This window comes from Tiliqua scincoides, chromosome 1 (assembly GCF_035046505.1).
Source record: "Tiliqua scincoides isolate rTilSci1 chromosome 1, rTilSci1.hap2, whole genome shotgun sequence".
NCBI lineage: Eukaryota > Metazoa > Chordata > Lepidosauria > Squamata > Scincidae > Tiliqua > Tiliqua scincoides.
In genome coordinates this window covers 259,893,275-259,911,867 of record NC_089821.1, presented here as the reverse complement: position 1 = coordinate 259,911,867, position 18,593 = coordinate 259,893,275, and the positions used below count along the sequence as shown (strand labels likewise).

General features: G+C 43.5%; 1 long non-coding RNA gene across 1 annotated transcript; it reads left to right on the top strand.

Annotated features, from left to right (window-relative positions):
- The first annotated feature begins 747 nt into the window (after nt 1-747).
- Nucleotides 748-17,882, top strand: LOC136636617 (uncharacterized). The gene is made up of 3 exons (XR_010793534.1): nt 748-957; nt 7,194-7,438; nt 16,049-17,882. It is a non-coding gene; the product is annotated as an uncharacterized lncRNA (long non-coding RNA).
- The last annotated feature ends 711 nt before the right edge of the window (nt 17,883-18,593 follow it).

Sequence of the window (18,593 nt, the reverse complement as noted above, 5' to 3'; positions counted from 1 at the left end):
AACATCTGTCTTTTACAGAACCTAAAGCCTATGACAAACTGAAACGTGTACCTCATCTAGCTTCAGCTTGCCAGGCCTTATGCGTGTATCGGCACCTATATGCCCGAAAAGAGAAAGCTGTTGAAAGTCAAAACAGAGTAAGATCACATCATCTGCTACCATGCTGTTGAGGAAGAGTCCTAAAGTGGTTTTCCATATCTCTCTCTCCTCGCTTCCCCTTTCAAAGCTCTTATCTTCTCTGGTTTTATATATTGTTCAGTCTAGACAGCGGAAAGTGACTAGCATACCTATATGTCAAGAATGCGGTGGTAAATCTTTCAGATAAATATAGCTAAGCATTTAAATGTAAAAATAAATGTCTAAAGCTCTCGACTTATTAGCAGCATCTGTCTCAGGCTTGATGTGTACTTCTCAGAAATATTCTAATACCTACGAGTCTATATTTAAGCAACCTTGTTTCTGCTCGGGTGATCGCGTGTCATAAACTGGCTCTATATTGTTGATTTTGTTGCTAAGCCCCACTGTGAGTTCTGGTTTCTAGTGTTTCGAGTTACACTTTTAAAACCAGGCCTTCCAACTGTTTCACACTCCACATTTAAAGATGATACTCCAGCAGGCCTTGCTATTCCACACTGGGTTCACTCTGGCATTAGAGAGTTACAGTTGAGGGAGGAGCTAGGGTTACAGACTTGTCATACAGTGGAGCTGATAACTTTCCATTCCGGAAATATCACTTGGAAGGAAGCTACAGGCCGGGATGTATGGTCAATGCATTATCTCATGCGTTCCTCGATTCCTGGAGGGCTGCAATAATCTTCACAAACTCTCAAAAAAGAAAAAGAAAAACAATCTCCTCGAAAACTGATCCAAAGAAGAAATCCAAAGGCTGATGCACACAATTCACTGGGACGTGTCTGCTTCTCTCCCTTTTTTGTATGTTGAAAGCACCATAATATGGTAAGATACATAATATGGTAAGATAACCCCTGCTAATTGGGTAAGAGGCACTTTTTCAAGTGGGTGCTCCTTTTTTTTAGCAGGGGGAGAGTAACTGGCCCACCTCACCCCAGCAGTGTCTGTTCTAGTGGCTGTCTGCTGGTATTCCTTTACATCTTTTTAGATTGTGAGCCCTTTTGGGACAGGGAGCCATTTAGTTATTTGATTTTTCTCTGTAAACCGCTTTGTGAACTTTTAGTTGAAAAGCGGTATATAAATACTATTAATTAATAATAATACTCATCCCTGAAAAAATGCTAGGATTCGAATATTTCCTATGGCCTTTTACGTCAGTGGGGCTAAGGTCCTGCTGGCACAGATGACCCTGCAATGGAGCAAACCCTGTGACACCACTGCCGGGCCATTTAAGGCCACTTCCACAAGGCGTTTGCAGTGGTGGATCCTCGCTGCTGTGGAGAGTGTCAGGGCAGATGGAATGGTGTGGGGGTGGTTTGTAGGGGGGAGGGGGAGGGCAGGGAGAGTAACTGGGAAGGGAGGGGGAGGCACTTGGGAGCATGTCGAGGGCAGGAGGGGGCATGCACCCTGGATCCCTTCAGATATGTGCCAGCATAGGAGGTCCAAGGAGACCCTAAATGTTTGGCCACCTAATAGGAAGTAATGAAAAGTACCTCCTTCAAGCTGCCTCAGTTGCTCTCCCCACCTTAGCATGCAGTGCGTGCTCCATTGGCATGGCTGCCTGCTATAACCTGGCACCAGGACAGCCTGGTATGGGGCTGATAATATGGTAACTTTGCCCCAACCCCAAGGACATCAATTCAAGTTTGACAGAGGGCAGGAATACTGACACAAATCTAAAGGCTTCTACTGTAAATACATTGCAATAAATAAATACACACAAAAATAAACAAAAGAAGCTCATTTTTAGAGCATTTTTAAATATAACCAGATGTATCTGTGCTGGAGAGTGGTGGCTATTCCATCCTGCTGTCCCTGAACATTGCCTTTTGCAAGATTACTCTGCACATGAGTACTGGGATGGGTCAGACTCTTAGCACCTGACTGGCCCAACAAAATAAAGAATATACATACCCCTCCCTTTGGATACTGCCCTACAGACACAATTAAAGAAAGTGCCACAAATCTTCCCACAAGGGAGGGGACTGGCTGGGATATGCACATGTCATGACCTCACATGTCCTTTAACCACGTTCAGCCAATCAGGTGCTACTGTTATTCTTTGAATTACATTTCCACACAAACCCCAATGATTGTGTCAATTAGCTCTAAGATATGTATATATGCACCAAGATCAGGCAACAACAACAACAACAAAACGCAATCAATTCTAGTTTGAAATCCATTTTATGAATATTTGATCTAGCAGCAAAATTCACATGCCATGATACTTAACACACACCTGGGAGTCATTTGTACCTCCATTTGAAAGACAGGATAAAGAAGGTAAATTTAACTGATACAGGGCCCAATGCTATGCAGTTTTCCAGTGCTGGTGCAGCCGTACCAATGAGGGGTGCGCTGCATCCTGTGGTGGGGAGGCAGTCACAGAGGCCTCCTCAAGGGATGGGAACATTGGTTCCCTTACCTCAGGGCTGCATTGTGGCTGCACCAGTGCTGAGAGTTGGATAGGATTGGGCACACAATCATTTCAACTATGATAGGATACCTAGACAAAATAGGACATAAATGGGAAATCTGGTGAATATTCAAAATTCTAAAAGTGCATTTTGAGGTCCAGACATCAATCTACAATTTAAGAATTCAAATGAGGAGCACTCTGCATCCCAGGGTTTGTTCTACATTTATAGCCCAATCATGAAATGCCCGGTGCCCAGAGGAGCAGTGGTGCCAAAATGGCAACTGCTGCATTCTGAGCATGCCAAGTAGCTGCTGTTGGCTCCTCAGAGGAAGGGGACATTTGTCCCCAGGTAAGGGAGCAGGCCCCACAATAGGGCTACTCAAGTCAGTGCCAGCTATTTAGCTGATGCAGAGCTGAGAGGTCCTGTGTCAGGCCAGGAGGCATGATGCAGGGGTCTGGATTCGGTAGAGTTTTACTCTGCTGGTTCTGACCCTTCCCCTGCCCTGCCTTCTCCCTGCCCCAACTCACCTCTCTGCCGCCCAGAGCTCGTGCCTTGCTCAGGGCAGCATGCAATGTGCCTCCAGCTGATGCTGGCTCAGAGTGGGTGGGCGCTGAGCCGGCACCAGTGGTGATCCGATGCTGAGTGTCACGGGTGTGCCTTATGGCATGTTTGTGACACTCAGCACCGATGGAGGGCTGGCACTGAGCATTCAAGATTGAGCCCTTAATTGACCATATTGGTACATTGAGAAAAAAATACTAGTTTATTGATTGATTCAGTATCAGGAAGAATAATCCCTTTTATCAGATCCTGGAAGACTAGCTTGCACTCGCAACTGAGGAATTTTAGTATTTGAAAGGAGATGGATGTACTATTTCTAGTTTACATGTTACTCTTTAAAGTTGAAATTAAAGTGTTGTAACCCATCCAAAAAAAACATCCATGATGTATTTCCATACTATATTTTTACAAGGACATAATTGTAAAATTTGTGTACAATTTAATTGTGTATTCTGTAACTATGTACATAAGAACATAAGAACAGCCCCACTGGATCAGGCCATAGGCCCATCTAGTCCAGCTTCCTGTATCTCACAGCGGCCCACCAAATGCCCCAGGGAGCACACCAGATAACAAGAGACCTCATCCTGGTGCCCTCCCCTGCATCTGGCATTCTGACATAACCCATTTCTAAAATCAGGAGGTTGCGCATACACATCATGGCTTGTACCCCATAATGGATTTTTCCTCCAGAAACTTGTCCAATCCCCTTTTAAAGGCGTCTAGGCTAGACGCCATCACCACATCCTGTGGCAAGGAGTTCCACAGACCGACCACACGCTGAGTAAAGAAATATTTTCTTTTGTCTGTCCTAACCCGCCCAACACTCAATTTTAGTGGATGTCCCCTGCTTCTGGTATTATGTGAGAGTGTAAAGAGCATCTCCCTATCCACTCTGTCCATTCCCTGCATAATTTTGTATGTCTCAATCATGTCCCCCCTCAAGCGTCTCTTTTCTAGGCTGAAGAGGCCCAAACGCCATATCCTTTCCTCATAAGGAAGGTGCCCCAGCCCCGTAATCATCTTAGTCGCTCTCTTTTGCACCTTTTCCATTTCCACTATGTCTTTTTTGAGATGCGGCGACCAGAACTGGACACAATACTCCAGGTGTGGCCTTACCATAGATTTGTACAACGGCATTATAATACTAGCCGTTTTGTTCTCAATACCCTTCCTAATGATCCCAAGCATAGAATTGGCCTTCTTCACTGCCGCCGCACATTGGGTCGACACTTTCATCAACCTGTCCACCACCACCCCAAGATCTCTCTCCTGATCTGTCACAGACAGCTCAGAACCCATCAGCCTATATCTAAAGTTTTGATTTTTTGCCCCAATGTGCATGACTTTACACTTACTGACATTGAAGCGCATCTGCCATTTTGCTGCCCATTCTGCCAGTCTGGAGAGATCCTTCTGGAGCTCCTCACAATCACTTCTGGTCTTTACCACTCGGAAAAGTTTGGTGTCATCTGCAAACTTAGCCACTTCACTGCTCAACCCTGTCTCCAGGTCATTTATGTAAATTCAAAATTTTAGTATCTGAGTGAGAATTTCTTTTCCTCATATATATATATATTTGGTGGGGTGGGGCAGTTATGGAGGTCTCCTCAAATAAGGGAATATTTGTTGCCTGCATTGTGGCTTCATTGACACCAGAAAGTTGGATAGGATTGGGCCCTAAATGTATGGAAAATGTGATCAATTTGCAGAATTTATTGAGATTCATGATGGTATGCACTGGAATTGTTTAGTGCTGAATTCAGGCCTTGTTGTCCTTTAGCAGAAACAGAGTACATTGGAAAAAAAAAAATACATACATTTGTTTTACATTAAATAAACAAGGATTTCATCATATAGTATTGAAAAAGTCATATGAACAAACCATTTCCATGGAGTATAGAGGTATGTCCTGCCAAGGAATTATTGAAGTATGGAAGTATCTGGAAGCAACACTTTCATATTTAGCTGTTCTAAATGCATATATTTGTAACACTACTTGATAGTTTACACTGAAAATTTCAAAATTCAGTTAGTATTTCCAAACTTGTGCTCTAGTTTCAGGCCCAACAAAACTATGCTAAGAAGACAGATATGTTTGCCCTTAAGATCCATTATTATTTATGCATTTACTCATTTTATATCCCTCTTTTCTCACCAAAGGGCACTCAAAGCGGCTTATAGAATCATAAAATGACCAAGCTTGAAACAATTCATAGGTATAAACATTCAAACATCCTTAAAATATCATAAATAAAACACATGCCAGCAGCAGTCACCTCTTAATAAAAGGACAAAGCCTATAAAATCCTATCAGAAATGAAAAACACCCATATAAAAACCTGCAGTATGACCAGTATTTAAACAGCCATAAACTCAGAAAGCCAGTCTGAAGAGAAATAGTTTGAGGCCTCACCAGAAACCCTCTAAGGAAGAACAGTTCATAAAATGAGAAGAAGGGTGTTCCATAAAGTTGGTGCCACTATTGAGAAGACCTTATTTCTCACCCCCACCCCTCCCAGCTCCATAGGGAACTGCACCTATATTATTAGGTGAATGCTCAGTACATATTGGCAACTGGAGGACCAATGATCCCTTTGTGGGATATGTATGCATTCTAGTTGCAGTTTTGTCCCATATCTAGACCTGAAATCCAGACAATTAGTATCACCTGTTTGGAGGTAAGTGGCCACCACCTGCTCCATACCTTGCTCAAGAAAAGGAAGTTAGAGTTTGCTCAGATCAGTTGGGCCAAGTGACATTCTTCAGGAGCACCATCACCACAGCCTCTTTTAAGGGAGGAGCTGACTGGGTCCTTTCCTTCAAATATGTAATAGATTTAATTATATCAGTGCATCTCTCCTTCCCCAACTGTGTACGAGGGGCTAAGATGCTGGATACAGATGACCAGCTGTACAACTTGAAGAGTCCTGCCCACATTGTTAGGTTGTAGCTGAAGCTCATTCAAGCAATTAAAATAAGATGCCAAGGATACATTGGGGACCTCACAGACACTGTATTCAAGGAGGCACCCAAGTCCAACCAGATTCAAGATACTCTGTCATCAAACTATCTTGCAAATGTGTCACAGTAGGAGACTGAGCAGTCATTACTTTCATCATGTGGCCGAGGTCAGATGTAATAATCTCCTGGACTACTTGGAACAATTTTGCTAGGTGACCTTTTACTGATGCAATGGTGGCAGATAAAAAACGGTTTCACTGCCATCCTCATTATGAAGCATGCTGTAACAGAATCTCAAACCTGTGATCTGTTGATTCATCCTGAGTTTTCTTCCACCATAGCTCCAGCCATCATTCCTGCTGTTTCATAAAATTTATCCTATCAAGGAACCAACTAGTTTCCTTACAAAAACAGCTATAAAGCGACATATTTAATTACAATATATTCAAACCACCAGATAACAGAGCAGCACATAAAAATAAATGCATCAGGAGCAACAAAGCAAACCATAATCTGATCAAAGCTTCGGCAGGTTCTTATGGGACAAGATGGTTCTTGATGAAGTATCAGGTAGAGAAGGAAGGCAGAAAGGATATCGGAAATGTACACTGTTCTTCCTTAATAGCTCATCATGTGTAGATGACAGAAGGGGGGGCCGTAAAACAAGGCTTTATTGAGCATAGGGGAATCCTTCATGCGCAGACAGTATGCCCATAGTGGGATCTGGAAGTCGGCAATCAGAAGCATTGTAGCAGCAGGCACAGTGGGAGGAGTTACACCTGACTCATGCCGAAACTAGTTTCTCGTAAAGACAAGTCAAAATGACTTTTCAAATGGCTTAGGCCGAATTGTGACAGCCACCCATTATGACTCACGAGCAGAGTCAGGGGTTTGATGACTGGCAACCTGACTTGTGACTCAGGCGCCATGACTCCAGCACATCTCTGGGTTTTTCACAAGGACTCCGTGGCTCCCCTGGCTGGTTTCTGCAGCTCCCTGGTAAGCCATGCCTCACAGTTTAGGAACCACTGCCTAAGCCTTTTCAAAGAACTCTGAGAGAAATAATAGTAAGGATTAATTTAAATAATTGAAAATATTAACTTTCCTTAACAGTAAGAACATAAGAATCACCCCGCTGGATCAGGCCAAAGGTCCATCTAGTCCAGCTTCCTGTATCTCACAGTGGCCCACCAAATGCTTCAAGACAGGACAACAAGACACAGCCTGTATCCTGGTGCCTTCCCTTGCATCTGGCAATCTGAGGTAGCCTACCTCTATAACCAGGAGCTTGCACATACCTACCATGACTTGTAACCTGTGATGAACGTTTCCTCCAGAAGTGAGGATTAATAATTAAGGTAAGGTAAAGATTAATAATAGTAAGGATTAAATTCTGTGCCATTCCACAGTACATGTACAGGAAAGGGTTGGCCCAGAGTTCAATGGATGGAATGTCTTTCCTGTCGCACTCTCTCCACCTGTACACAGACATATGTACATACACATACAGCATACAGGCAAGCACCATAGACCATTACTTTTAATAGAAAGCCTCTTCAAACATCAATTGTAATCCTAGGGTCTTGTGCATAAATTACTGCAGAAGTCATTATTACTTTGAATTTGTCTATCTAAATCTGTTAGAGAATTTTCCTTTTCCAACTAAACTCCACGAAGAAGTGTAATATGCTTTTAATGTAGTTCTTCAAAGCAATCCATATTAGATGAAGGATGGATTCCCCATCAGACTAGCTATTCAACCACACTTGTAAACAGGTCTTTAGTTTTGGAGGTTCTAATCAAATCTTAACTTTCATCATCATGAATGCTACACGAAAGAAGTGTTGGCTAGAAGTCTGAAATAAGAAGTCTTTTTGCAGTATATAGGCAAAGCCCCGCTGTCTTCAGTCCTGAACAAACCCCATTATAAGATGATGTGATCTGTGATAGAAAGACAAACCTTTCTACTTTTACTTGCACTATAATAACAACATTGATACATGCTGGGGGGTAGCACTGGTTGAGTTTTTATACGTACCAATTCTGGAGCTACCTCTGCAAAAAATTAGCCTGAAGAGGTCCTAGATTGCCTATATAGGGGAAATTATTTAGAAGGACTCACGAAGAATTGAAATTCAGAAAGTTTTGATCATGTGCTAAATCATACCCCCCCCCTTTTGTCTTACTGACACTATCCTGCAGAATCCTTAAAACCCATAGGCCTTTTAGAGACATTCAGGGAATGTAGATCATGATTAAATCCCATAGAAATCAATAGAGCTTAAGTTTGTCATGATTAAGCTGTCTCAATCATTTCAGTGGAATTATACTACAATGCATTTGCTCTAGATTGGGAACAGACCTCAAAAGGATCTATGCAGTCCTAAGGCCAAATGAAACATTACATTAAACATGTAGTTTGAACCTCTGTTTTTTTTTTTTAATTATTATTTAATGGAAATTTATTTTCCCTGCTCCCCAAAGTTGCTAATAGTTTGAGGAGGGAAGCTTCAATTGGTGATATTCATGGAAGTTTCCTTCCCAGGGGTGAAAGCAGCTTTGGAACAGCATTTATACTGGAACAAGGAGCAATGAGAAAGATTTGAATACCCTTCCCTCCCTTGATTGCCAAAAAAAAATTACAGAGGGCCAAAGTATGTACTTAATCAATGTAGCAAGAATCAAGAAAGCAGAATACACCCTGGACCGGTGTGCATCTCTAATTCCCTTACTTCATGCTTCACATTTTGTAGCAAGATCTGAATGTCCTGCCTCAATGTCCTGCCTCACATCCAAAGCAGGGTTGGGGTCACCCACAGCTCAGTCGAGGGCAAGGGGAAGAGGTGGCGCAGACCTGAGCAGCCTGGAGTCGCTCCAGGTTGCCTGGGACTGGGCTCCAAGTGGATCCTGACTCCATCTCCTATGCAGCTGCAGCTCACCCACACGCCTGTCCTAGAATGCCTCTGTTCATCCCTCCCCCCACTTCCCCAGACCCCCATGCCTGCCTGGAAAGGCCAGTGTGTACCTACCCCTCCGCCAACTCTGCAGAGCCTCGGGAGCCTGCATAGGTGCATGTCCGTGTGCTGGCCTCTCTTCTCTTGAGTCATTCCAGAAATGCCTTATGGTGCCTTTTTGGACACTCTTAGGCCAGTGCAACAGACACTCTTCGGCTGGGATTACACCCTCCTAAGTCATTCAGCTACTTATTTAAAAATTAGGGTTGGCACTAGAGCTGATCAAAACATTCTCTTAGAAAAAGATCCAGCTAAATTCAGAGATGCTGAAGGGTTTTGGGAATATAGAAGAAATTCTGGCAACACTTCGAAGGGGGTGGTTTACAATTGTTGCTGATGATAGCAGTGCCTGTCTGAGTATTATAGAGGAACTCCGTACAGTTTCTTAGAGTTATTCTCTTGCTTGGTCTTTCTGAAGTCCAAAGTATTTTTTTTTAAGAGGTGTGAGTAAACCACAGTTGTTATTTCTTCATTTGATATGTTGAAATTTCAGGCTGGTCGTGCCACGATGGCTTAGAAGAGGCTACAATTAAGATTCTTGAGCATTTTGATGGAATAATGCAGGAGATCAAATGAGACAACCTGCACATCTGGTAATAGTACCAGCTCCAAGGGATCAATGACTACTTTGAAATGGGAATGTGGTATGAAACCCATGAATAAAGAAATTAGATACCTTATGCATGAGCATCAGGAAAAATGGGATGCAACCAAGAAAGGAGAGACGTTTTAAGGAGCAGGCTCATCTCACTCTGGCATGGATCAAATTTGCAAACTTGTCATTTCCATTTGGAAAGTTGTCTTTGACGGCTAGTGTGGTGTTGGATTTGAACTGGGGCAACCCGGGCAGTCAGTGACTTCTCCCAGGCTATGTGGGTGAGCATTGTGACTGAATGGGGATTTGAGCCCAATGGGCACTCCCATGCTTCTACTATTTACACTACAGATTTAGGCTGCAATCCTATGCATACTTTCCTGGGAGTAGGCCTCATTGAACACAATGAAACTTACTTCTGAGTAGACCCGCATAGATTGGGCTGTTAAGCTGCAATCCATGCACACATACCTGCAAATAAGTTCATTCAACTCCATGAGGCTTACTTCTGAGTCGACATGCATAGGATTGGGCTGTTAAACATGTTTAGTGGTCATTTCTTCTTCCCATGGAAGTTCTGGGAGACTGCTCTGCATACTCACCAAATTATAATTCCAAGGATTCTTTGGGGAAGCCATGGCAGTTAAAGTTATATGAAACAGACCTAAATTTGTCATTTAAATAATGCCATATGTCCATAGCTCTAGTTGCTATACCACAGTTACTCCTTTCTCTGCTCTTGAAGACTGGCCCTTGGTTGGGAAACATGGTTGCATGTTGGATTGGCTTCAAATTTCTCTGTTACTGGGTACAGAAGAAGCATATTGCTAACATTATTGTTCCAGCTCTGCTCCCATTTTAGTCAGTAGTTGTCTTCAGAGAAAAGAATTCAAAAGCATGTTCTTATTATGCACTGCTGTGACTGCTCGGTTTTATACCCAGTACATAAACTGGGTATAAAGGTGTATTTTCCCACATATATGACCCCACCATCCATTAGTTATGTGAACAGGATACTTCTTCTATACAAGCTCAGCAGCATGGGACCTGTTTTACTATGGTGTGACCCCATTCCAGTTGCGGACCTGCCATTAAGTCCGATGCCCCAGGCGTGAGGTTGTAGGACCTCGCGGAAGCTCTCCCGGAAGCACACTTTACAGTGTCAGGGAACCTCAGAGAGGCTTCCCCGCCACAGCCCTGGGTTGTATGAGGTTTTGTAAGCCTCAGGTAAGTGGGGGCAGATTTTCATGCAGGGGGGCAGTGACAGCCTGTGGGGGGGGGGTGCCATTGCAGACCTTTGCCCTGGGGCATGGAGCTGGGGAGGTCCACCGCTGCCCCATTCTACAGGGGTTGGAATGTGAATAACACAACCATGTGGCTGGAGACAACCGTACGGACCTTTGTGGTTACATTGAGAGAAGACATGATAGTGTTCTCCACCACTTTGTGATCTTGGGTGATTACTATCTGCTGTTTAAAGGCTGTGTGTTTTCCCTCAGCAGTCAAAAATAAAATAAATTTTTAAAAGAGCACCATTCCTTCCTTTTCTGTGGCTGTTTTTGGATTCTGCCTGCTTTGGTTACTTCTGAGACAGGGTAATTAGCTGTCATCTTGTCAAAGGGCATGTTCATTTCACTTTCCCATTCTTCATTTCACTTCAGGTTTGTTAATTTAGCTCTTGTTGGCTTCAGCTCTCACCGCTCTTGCCAATTTGACAGTGGGACAGCTGTTTAAGAAAAGCGCCAAGTAAAACTTGAAATGTAGAAAGTGGCATTTACACAGAGATGGTTCCTCATGGTGAGGGGTGTTTGACTGAGGAGTTGAAGTGTATCGTCCCCCAACACAGATAAAAAACAGTTCCACTGCCATCATCACTATGAAGTATACTGTAACACAATCTCAGACCTGTGATCTGTTGGATTCATCCTGCGTTTTCTTCCACCATCCCTCCAGCCATCGTTCCTGCTGTTTCATAAAATTTATCATATCAAGGGACCAACTATGATCTTTACAAAAACATAGTGACATACTTAATTACAGCATATTCAAACAACCAGATAACAGAGCAGCACATAAAAATAAGTGCATCAGGAGCAACAAAACAAAATGTTTCTCCTTATGGATGATTGTGCCCGTGGTTTGTGTGATCTCCATTCAATGACTGTCCATTGCCCATCACAAACTAGGGGCTAAGCATGTTCTACACAGAGGTTTCTGTCATGGTTTTTTTTTTTAACCATGACTGAGTTTGAAATGGATGGATCTGCCAAAGTACTTTCTTTCTTTTTTTTAGTTAATGATTAGTATTGCCACTTTTGGCAAGCATAGATTGTTTGAAGGCCAAGATACTCCGTGCCCCCCTACAAAAGAAAACAACTTTAAAAGTTTAGAATTGAAAATGTACAAATACCTTCAAGGATTTAGAATACTTGAGCATTCAATTTAACATTCATGACCAGGAGTTTTCTTTCCCTTTATAGCTGACATTTTCAGTATGGGTGGGCAGTTCAGCTGGAACCCATGCTTGTGTTTCAAGGTTTGTGCCTCAAGTGGAATTGAATATCAAAGCTGAAGAATTTTCTCTTCTGTTTATTCTCCTATCCTCCTGGTACTAGCTTGCACTCCGCCACAGTAGAGAGGGGCCGTATGCTAGACTGATAACGGGCAGGAAACAATGCAGATGGTCTGCAATACGTGGGGCCATTTTTCATTGGGACAGTGCATGGAAAGACGTGTCAGGGGCTAGGTGTCAGAATCCTTGGAATTATAATTTGGTGAGTATGCGGAAAGGGCTGACACCTCAGCCCTGAGGGTGCATGGAAAGAGGTGTAAGGGGCTAGCCAGCTCAAGGGCCCTCATGCCCCTGAGGCCCACAGTCAACTTCTGAGTCCCCAAGCCTGGAAATCTAGAGTTGCATGTTGACTGTAGATTTTTATGACCCTACTTATCACACATGGACTTGTGATAGATTTCTATTGACCTCTGGGGGAGGAAGGTAGAAGTACCTGCTAGGATACTTCCTCATCCCTCCTTCAGTCCAGAGGTCAATGCAGCCAGGGATATTCCAAAGTGGCAAGACTTTTGCTGCTTGGAAACTTTTAGTTGGTGTTTGGGCCAGGAAGGAGATGCTCCTGCTCAGCCCTTCCATTTTCTTTCCTATCTCAGAGGCCACTATATCTGGGCCAGTGTGCAGTGGGCCTGGAAGTAAGACTAGGATAGAAGGGATATCCACCAGCCTGCCATCCTGCTGGATCACCAACACTGTCCTGCTCTTGCTCCATCCCCAGTGCAGCCCCTGTAGGTGAGAGGGTGAAGTGATCCAGAGGGCCTCCCCCTTCTTCCTGCTGTTCCACTCTTGCCCCACATCAGGTAAGCGATAGGAATAAAGTTGGGGGTGGAGTGTGGTGATGCGCAGGCTCTTAGGGAGCCCTGAACTAGAAGTTGATGAGAGCCTAGGATGTCCTCGCACCATAAATAAACACAGAGTGCCACTTCTCGGGTTCACTGATCTGCGCAAACATAAAAACATGAATTGTGGGAGGAAGTTCTCACACAAACGTTCTAGCAAAAATGGGAACTGATGGTCTTATTTTTTTCCAATATTACTAATTATGGATATTGTTAGATATAGCTATTTTCATTTAAAACAAAGCATATAATTATTTTCCTCTGATGCAGTCAGGGGGCATATGGAAAGTGTATTCTGCATGTGTACACCTGTGTAAATAAGAAATTACATACCCAAATGGATGCCATGTGCTCTGTTCCTTTTCCAGTGCTGCTAATGGAGCTGCAGACGACTAACATTCTATGTTAGAACACTGGCAATGGCAACAAGTCTGTTCGGTAGGCAAAGAAGGGAGTGCTTGCAGAAGAGTAAGAGGTTCTTGCAAAAGTGGGATGCTTCCCATTCCCACTTCCATTCAAAAGTGGGATGCTTCTTCCATTCAAAGAGGAAGCTTCTATTTGTGGAGGAAGTGCCAACAGCAGAAGCACTTGCCACAATGCCTCCTGGTAAAATTGATCATAGCACGAGAGTTCAGATGACTTCAACTAGAATTTCTAGAACATTTTTTGGAAAATGTTTAGTTCGCAGGTGGTACAGAAAAGGCAAAATGTGAAAAAGGTCTAATAGTCCAAAAATCAAGTTTTAATTCTGAAATTCTGGTGCATTTCAAATTAATTTCATCTCTGATTTGGGATGGTCACAAGTATTGATCTCACATGGATATTTATTCTGAGTTTAAGATGGTTTTATCCCCCCCCCCCAGTCCCTTCAACTCCTGACTGGTTTTGTTGCTCTCTTTTTGGAGCCTGGGGGGGGGGGGGCCTTTCACGTGCAAGTCAATTTTCTCTCCCAATCTAATGATTTGGGCAACCCCTAACCTGCGCTGCAATAGGCAGGCCGACTGGTCTGTGCTATATTCAACACAGGTAAAGAGGTGGGTGTGGCAAAACTTGGAGTAAGGGGATATTTATCTCATTACCCTGTGTCATGTATCAGCCAGCCCTATGGGGTAACTCAGATCTGCACCAGTAAAATCACTGGTACAAATCCGAGCGGCCCATGAAAGGCCAACTGGGCCAGGAATTGGGAATAGGATCCGGCCTAGGTTGCCAGGGCCAATTCCCCCCCCCCCGGCCCAGTCTGCCCACTGGCTCATACTCCTCCACCTCAAAACTCCACTGTTCTACCCTCCTGCCACCCCCTCCAACCCCCTGTGCCAGCCTCCCTAATCCAGCATGAACTCACCAAGTCCTTTGCTGGATCTGGAGTGTTGAGGGCAGTGCATGTCCTTGCGCTGGTTTACCTGGCTCACAAGGAAGTCTTTTTGGCACCTTTGTGACACTCCTGGGTTGGTGCAAGTGACTTGTGCTAGCCCATGTCCCTTTCCAGATGACACCATTAAGGAGATGTTTTTTGAAATTCCTTTTATCAACAGAAGATGTCCCAGTGTCCAGAACTGGCATTGCAACAACAGTCAAAACACAAAAGGAGCATAGAAAACCAGGGAAAACAATTACTCAAAAGATTTGGTCTTCATGTTCTTATGGGACAGCTTGGAAACAGGCAATTCACCTCTGCAGCTGTTTAGACTTAACAGATCAAGAGCAACTGCCCAGTGTCACCATCAGCAAAAGCTGTTAGCTGTGCTTCGCCTGTTTTCTAACTGAGATAAAACCATAAGTGTAGTTGCAGGTGTTGAAAGGTGTGATACCATGCAGAGAGAGCTTGCTTGGGATATAATGGGGCTGGTACAGTTCTGTACTTTTGGCAGCTGTAGCTTTTGAGTTTTCTAAGAATTGCCGCAAAGACACAGAACAATTCATTGATATAAATATAAAGGAATCCTTGGCAGCATTCTCTGACCATAGCTATAAAAAGGAAGCAAACCAGATTTCAAGATAAAACATTCATTCACATGACTATTTGGTGGTGGCAAAGACACTGCAGAATTCATACTAAGGCCATCACAGCTGGCATCCACAATGAAACAATAGAAGTTTTTTGGGGTTAAGACTGTGGTCTAAATTACGCAAATTTAGGTCTTTGCTTAATTTAGACCATGGCTTTTACCCCCAAAAAACTTTTATTGTTTCAACTGCATAATATTTGCCATCAGCTGCAGTGGCAGTCATTTAAACTTCTGATATGTTAGCCAAGTATCTCTGCCACGATCTGCCTTATGATGACAATTATAATAACATCATTAATATACTTGGTTAAGTCCACATTCATTTTTTCCTGGATGTATGTAAACTTAACGTGTGTCTGCGACTAGGCATGCCACTATCTTTACCAGCCTGGTTCTTTTGCCTTTAACAGAAGCCTGTCACACAAAACTTTAGCAGGAGGATTGTTTCTAATCTCTTACCCCAAAGCAGAAAAAGGTTTGCCCTCTGGTATCTCAAAGGATGCATTAAACGCATGTCCATGTCTGCCTCTCCTAAAACAAATCACCTCCTTTTGGCTTCTCCATATCAGTCATACATCAGAATGGTCATGCTTGGTTACAGAGTCATTTTTGTGGCACATTTCAGTCTCTTCTGATGGCTCTTTTTTTGTCAGCCTGGATTTAATATGAAGGTGGTGATGTGGTCAACAGACAGCGGATATTTTCATTTGTGAGGCTTCCATCATATTACAGATTCTCACACTTCTTAAAATAATGTTTATTTTAAGTTTTATTATTATTTGGTTAGTCACAGCCCACCTAATGATGGCTGGCATTGTCTATCATGTCTTTCCCGAGAATCTAGGATATTTAGAATTATTTATATAAATATGGAAGCATTTATGTTGCAGCTGCAGGAGAAATGCAGGGAACAATGACAGCCACTCTTTATAACCTTCATAGATCTTACAAAGACTTTCAACCTGGTCAGCAGGGACGGCCTCTTCAAGATTCTCCCCAAGATCGGATGTCCACCCAGGCTCCTCAGCATCATCAGGTCCTTCCACGAGGACATGAAGGGCACTGTAGTCTTTGATGGCTCCACATCAGACCCCTTTGACAACTGAAGCAGAGTGAAGCAGGGCTGTGTTCTTGCGCCGACCTTGTTGGGGATTTTCTTCGCTGTCCTGCTGAAGCATGCCTTTGGAACTGCAACAGAAGGCATCTATCTCCAGACCAGATCAAACCGAAAGCTCTTCAACCTCTCCAGATTGACAGCAAAGTCCAAAGCCCAGCTGAAATGTCAGCGTGACTTCCTCTTTGCTGTCGATGCAGCTGTCACCACCCACTCCGCCAAAGATCTCCAGCAGCTCATGGATCGTTTTAGCAAGGCCTGCCAAGACTTTGGACTGACAATCAGCATGAAGAGAACACAGGTCATGGGTCAGGATGTGGATTCACCACCCTGCATTGCAATCTCTGCGCATGAACTGGAGATTCATGTCCATGACTTTGTCCATGACTTTGTGTACCTTGGCTCAACAATCTCTGACACTCTTTCTCTCGATACCGAGCTAAACAAACACATTGGTAAAGCAGCTACCACATTTTCCAGACTCACAAAAACAACAAGAAGCTGACAGAACATACCAAGATCCAGGTCTACAGAGCTTGCGTCTTGAGTACACTTCTTTACTGCAGTGATTCATGGACTCTTCGCACACGACAGGAGAGGAAGCTGAACATGCGCTGCCTCCAACGCATTATCAGTATTACCTGGCAGGACAAAGTTCCAAACAACATAGTCTTGGAACGAGCTGGAATCCCTAGCATGTACGCACTGCTGAAACAGAGACGCCTGCGTTGGCTCGGTCATGTTGTGAGAATGGGCGATGGTCGGATCCCAAAGGATCTTCTCTATGGAGAACTAGTGCAGGGAAAGTGCCCTACGGGTAGACCACAGCTGCGTTACAAGGATATCTGCAAGAGGGATCTGAAGGCCTTAGGAATGGACCTCACCAGATGGGAAACCTTGGCTTCTGAGCATCCCGCTTGGAGGCAAGCTGTGCAGCATGGCCTCTCCCAGTTTGAAGAGACACTTGGCCAACAGACCAAGGCATAGAGGCAAAGAAGGAAGGCCCATAGCCAGGGAGACAGACCAGGGACAGACTGCACTTGCTCCCAGTGTGGAAGGGATTGTCACTCCCGAATCGGCCTTTTCAGCCACACTGGACACTGTTGCAGAACCACCATTCAGAACGTGATACCAGAGTCTTTCGAGACTGAAGGTTGCCAACATGGAACATGGATATGTTTTCTGGTGGTTTTAAAATGATTAGGGCCATGTTCTTCAACCCTTGAGTCGTGAGTTGAGGGTTGCAACTGGAGTTTTATTTGAATGGGAGAGAGTGAGTGAGCCAAGTTCCAGTCAGCGCAGTGCAAGGCCTACTGGGTTGTTCCCCAGCCGACGTGGCTGCTGAGAAGGCCAACTGTGCTGTGCCACTGTGACCCCTGATGCTGGGCCACAAAAAATTTTTCTTTCAAGGAAAGCACTTGTCATTTTTGCAGCTATTAATAATTAATAGTCTCACACTTTTTAATTTTGGGATCATGGCCTGAAATTGTTGAAGACCACCCGCTTAGGGAGCTTTTAATGGCTTTTTCCTGAATGCTGCAATTGATATTGTTTACACTGACTGGCAAATGCAGTGTTTTACATTTTGAGGTATCTTCATTGTTCTGCTTGCTGCTCTTTTACTTTTTAGAAATTCCTTTGTGAGCTGCTTTGAGTGTTGTATTTAACAGAGAAAACTAAGAAATAGTTTAAATATGTAAATAAATGACACACCAATTCTTTTCTGTAGTACGTAGAAGAAACCAGACATGACCAAACTATTTCACCATTCAGCTTTTTTAACTGTTCGCTTTGCTCCTTTGATTCCAAGTAGAATAACTGAGCAAAAATGGTCCATTTGAATGTCAGCACTAAGGTTTCCAATATTTAAAGAGGAAAGTCGTTGCCTAGGAACGACTAAAATACACACCAAGCTTTTGAAAGCCTGAAATGTGACATGCAGGCCTCCTGGGATCTTTTGGATCTTTGGAACAAATAATTTCATAGACTTTTTTTGAAATATTATTCACTTGTAAATGGTTGAGTGCTGAGGGAGCATCAGATAGGAAATCAAAGAACAAACAATTCAAATGAGGGAAAGTTTAGAGCTTTTTTAAGCTTTCACACACAGGGTGAGGCAAAGTTCCTTAGGAGAGTGGGAGTTTGCCAGGGTGGGGCAATAGAAAAACAGCCACCCTGACAGCTGAGATCCTAGGTTTTGAGTGGCTGTCAAAAACGGAAGGAAAGCAGTTGATATGAGCTCAGTATTATGCAGGAGAAAGAAAACTTAGACTCTGCCACAAAATCTAAAATCCTGAGGAATATATGAATTCACAAGACTGAACAAATTTGCTTTTATCTGTCAGATGTCTGAGCATGTGCGTTTCTCTAGTT